Raw genomic sequence first — 5,000 nt, forward strand, 5'->3', positions numbered from 1 at the left:
AAGAATATCATAATTTTTGATGTCATAAATTCCTGTTTCTGAAATATGGTTATCATTATTATTTTGACCAGGTCTATTAACTTTAATTAAAAGACCATTATGCTTTTTAACAAGATCTGCTTCATTTTGAAAACGAACATCAGAAAGAAATGAGATTTTACTGCCCCATCAGTAAAATACGGTTTATGGAACGTGACCATACTAAAAGGGGCTATTCATGTCGCGTTAGTTATCTTCGTGTTCTTTGTAGTCGGTCGTTCAATGTCATAAAATCAATGGTTTTGTTGTAAATAAAATGAGGACGTAGAGACTTTGTTCCTAGATCTCAGTTTATAACGTACACCTGCATTGGCCAAATCTGTTAAGGCCTCATTCATAACTGTTACAGAGCACGTGTAATACCTACCTGCTCATAGTAGAAGCTGTACAACTGGCTACTTTAATAGACAGTCTAGCTATAAAAGCCTCAGTTAGCCGTCCAAGGTTGACTTGGCAGTTTGTCTTCTATAGTAAACCAACTAGGTGTTGGCCTTTGTTAAAGTTTTTTCATCATGGTTCGTTCTCGTCCTGCTCTCAACCTAAGTCGCGCCACAGCAAAAACGTAGGTCGGACCTCGCGAAATTATCGAGCGAAGTACTGCAGCTTCGTTTGCCGGCTCTAAACTTACCCATCACGGTTTCAAACGCCCAACTTGCCACCAGACTGGCAACCGCCTTGTTCGGCAATCCGTCCAACGCAGTCGCCCGTGGGAAAAAGCTATCCCCTACGGCCAAGAAAGGAACCCCTAGACGCCGTCAATCGTCTTCTAACGCCGTTCGCGCGCGAGCAACCTCCAACAATCTGGTCCAAACGGCGCCTAACACGTCCGCTCCCGTCCACGTCAGAGACATCGAGGAAAGCGCCCAGTCGGACGAAGACTCGTCCTCTTCTATCGGCGAGTTGCCAGTGGAAAATCCCGACGGATCAACTCCCCTAAGTGTAGCCCAATGCGCTGCCATCGAGGAGATCGTTGCGGAGACGGTTTCCAATGCTTTTGAAGCCTTTCGTATGCCTGAACGACCGGAGTCTTCACCTCAAGTGGTCCTACGCCCTCGCACTCCCGGAATGGCCTCTCCTCTAGTTCTTTCCCGGCCAGTCGACCATAATTTGGAGGACAGAATCTTACGCGGTGAGTACGTAGACCTTGCGTTGTTGTTACCCGAATCTCTTAATGAACCCCAGACCCCCGAACTTCAGCTACGGTTGGACGATTCGGCCATAGGCCCCATGGGTTCCCCTGTTACTATGATTAGGAAACAGAGACCCACCATCAACTCTTTCCAGAAATGGTTGGACGCCTATACGGCATTCATGCTGGTCCTAGTCGCTGCCTACCCTCGAAGAGCACTCGAGCTAATCAAATACCAGCAAATTATAAATAGGGCCGTAACTAAGTTTAAGGGCATGGCGTGGTATTCGTAGGACCAGCAGTTCCGCCGGCCCGCCGCGTATAACCTGTCCATCAGCTGGGACACCGTAGACCTGGAGCTGTGGACCGTAACATTTTCAGGTTAAGCTAAGCCCCACTGCCCCGTTTGCTCGAGTCCCTACCACACTCAGGACGACTGTCCTTCCGCTGATCCCAACAGAAAACCTCGCCGAGTCCAGTCCACCGTATGCTTCGACTTCAACAAGACCTCAGGTTGCCGGCGCCGCAACTGTAGCTACCCCATCCTGCCCACAGCAACCTTCCGGTAGCCCCAGCCCCTCTCGGCTCTCCGCCGCTAGCGAACGCAGCAAAAAAATAAAGTGGAACAGCTCAGGAGTTTACACAAGCCGTGGGTTTCTACACCTTTGACATTGATAAGTTAGAGATAGAATTAGTTAATCATCCGAACCGTACTTTTCTATCTACTCTGCTAAGTATGCTCAGGGAAGGTGCGCGCATAGGTTACTCTGGTCCCCGCTTCCCTCGGGTTTCCCCTAACCTGATCTCTGTTGTTCAGCATCCAGAGGTGGTTACCCTCTTCACCGCCTCTCCCTGCCTTACAATGTCACCAGGCGGGGGTAGTTCCCAAGAAGCACTCACCTGACTGGCGGACTATTTACCATCTTTCCTACCCCCAGGGAGATAGCATTAACGATCACATACCCAAGGATCCGTTCTCTTTGTCCTACGTTCGGGTGGACGACGCCATTAGTATCATCCAGTCTCTTGGTAAGGGGGCCTTCATGGCTAAGACCGACCTCAAGTCTGCCTTTCGATTGATACCGGTCCACCCCGATGATTGGAACTTGCTGGGTATTTACTGGCAGTCCCGTTATTTTGTGGATATGTATCTGCCCTTTTGTTTGCGTAGTTCCCCTTTTCTTTTCAACCAACTGTCCGATAGTATCGAATGGATTCTTAAGCACAATTACGGCCTTCATCACGTAATTCACATCTTAAACGATTTTTTTATCGCAGAACCATCAAAAGTGCTGTGTCTCGAGAGTTTTAGCACGTTACTCCGGGTTTTCATGTCGCTCCTAGACTCGGTTCGCATGGAGGCTCGCCTCCCCGACGATAAATTAACACGTATCCGGGATCTCCTAGCCTTGTTCAAAAAACGCCGTTCAGCGCGCTTAGTGGAGCTACAGTCGTTAGTGTGCACTCTTCAGTTTGCATGTAAGGTAGTTGTTCCGGGCAGAACCTTCCTTCAACGCATAAACAATCTGACCAGAGGGGTCCCCAGTCGCTTTCACCACATCCGCCTCAATTGGGAGTTCTTTAAGGACATAAACATGTGGAAGGTTTTTCTTACCGATTGGAACGGGCGTTCCTTCTTCCTCGACTCCTCCAGCACCCCAACCCCCGACCTCGAGCTCTATACCGATGCGGCAAGCTCGGTCGGTTTTGGTGGTTTCAGGGTCACTGGTTCCAAGGTCGTTGGCCTCCCCACTTGCGCCTTGATAGGGTTAGGGGCATTAGTATTGAATGGCGGGAACGTTTCCCCATTGTTGTCACCTGTGCGATATGGCACCCATTTTTCACGGGAAAACGCCTTTAGTTCTGGTGTGATAACGAGTCCGTGGTCTCTATAATTAATTCAGGGCATTCCAAGTCCCTGCGTATCATGGATTTGGTATGGTTTTTAGTTCTCATTTCGATGAAGCACAATTTTTTGGTACGGGCCCGTCATGTTCCCGGGGTTTCTAATGGCATTGCTGATGCACTCTCCCGCTTTCAGATGCAGCGTTTTCGGGCTCTAGCCCCTGTCGCAGACCAGATCCCTTGTACCATCTCGCCTTCGCTAATGACCCTTTGAAGGCTGAGGTCCTAACCTACGCTAGCTGGGGTCTTGCAAAGAATATAAATCGCGCTTACAGCACTGGGGAAAAGCGTTTCTTAACATTTTGCCTCATGAACTGTCTCCAAAGCCCTTCAGGGGAAGTGTTACCAGCTTCTGAAGGTACACCCATTTACTTTGCTTCCTATTTAGCTAGATCGGTACGTCACTGCACAATTAAACTTTATTTAGCGGCAGTTCGAAACCTCCATATCACAGCGACGTTCTCCGATCCCATAAAGGGCAAGCTTCTGTTGCGCAAGGTTCTCAAGGGCATTCTCCGGTTTCAGGGTGACGTGCAAATTCGTCGCCAACCGGTTACCCCTCGGGTACTTTGCGCCATCCGTCCTATATTGCAGTCCTGGCTAAGTCCTAGGGATTTTTCTATGATCTGGGCTGATCTGGTTTTTCTATGATCTGGGCTGCATTTCTCCGTTGTAGCGAGTTTACTTACCCTGGTATCAATCAGTCGTTCCAGCACCGATCTTTCCACCGATTGAATTGGTTTCCATCGTAATCTAGCTTGCCCACAGTACATGACAGTTCGCATAAAGTCGTCAAAAACCGATGCGTTCCGGCAAGGGCACTGCCTCAGGCTCGCTCGTACCTTCTCCCCCATTTGCGCCGTTATGGCCATGCGTAGATATTTCCTCCTAACCACACCCCCTTCAGGGACCACTCTTGCGCTTTCAAACCGGCCCGTTGTCGCTCAACTTCTTCGGGATAGCGCCATGGTGGTCGGTCTTCCCCACCATAGCCTCAAGGGGCATAGCTTCTGCATTGGGGCTGCATCTACGGCTGCTGCTGCCGGCGTGCCAGATTGGCTTATTAAGGTACTCGGTCGCTGGTCTTCTGACTGCTACCAGCTCTATATTCGTACACCACAGAGCGTATTACATTCAGTTGCCCCGAAAATGGCCTCTGTTACCGACCAGTTTTCGCATGTGTAAGTCTCAGTTTTTTGCGTGTTTGGCTTGGGGGGATGCAGTGCCTTGCACGCATCTGTGGCGGTTAAGTCTGCGCAGCGACTTCCCCCAAGCTTGTTGGCTCGTTTGCCTTTGTACATTGCTCGCTAACCAATACTCTTGTCCGATCCAGCACGTGCTGTTTACCAATCAGCTCGTAGTGCTGGGGAGATAAGTGAGGTTGTTCTATATCACGCAATCCGGAAGTCGCATAGGCTAACTAGTCGCAAGCAGTGCTCCCCTCAAAAAACGCCAATACGTCTGTTGTCTCGTTCTATTGCGCCTTACTTTATGCGTTCAAAGCTAACTATGTTGATACCATGGAACAGTGACATTAACAAAATTTTTAATTTGGTTGTTTTCAAAAATTTGATTCATTCTGTAAATCCAAATATTAGTGTCAAATTGATTTCTAAACAAATTTGTTCCAACCGTTTGTAATAAATATCTTGGAGCACATTTCCAGTAATTATCAATAGTTTCTTTTAAATTACCATATAATTGTTTATAAGTTAAACCAAAAATATTATGATGACATGCTTGTTTTAATGGGTCAGCAAAACTAATTTTTCTTAACCATATTTTGAAGAAATAAAATCAGCAATTGTATCTTTACCGTGATGTTTTTTACCAATAATCCCTATTATTCTGTGTTCCATTTAAACAATAATTCTATATATATATTTTAAATATTCATCAAATCACCTGTTAAAATCATCGCTATATC

General features: G+C 47.5%; 1 protein-coding gene and 1 pseudogene across 2 annotated transcripts in view; both read left to right on the forward strand.

Annotated features, from left to right (window-relative positions):
* LOC137977799 (uncharacterized) overlaps nt 1-5,000 on the forward strand; it is a 42,649-nt gene that overhangs the window by 17,164 nt on the left and 20,485 nt on the right. The window lies entirely within an intron of this gene.
* Nucleotides 2,500-4,258, forward strand: LOC137975278 (uncharacterized; annotated as a pseudogene).

This window comes from Montipora foliosa, chromosome 11 (genome assembly GCF_036669935.1).
Source record: "Montipora foliosa isolate CH-2021 chromosome 11, ASM3666993v2, whole genome shotgun sequence".
NCBI classification, from domain to species: Eukaryota; Metazoa; Cnidaria; class Anthozoa; order Scleractinia; family Acroporidae; genus Montipora; species Montipora foliosa.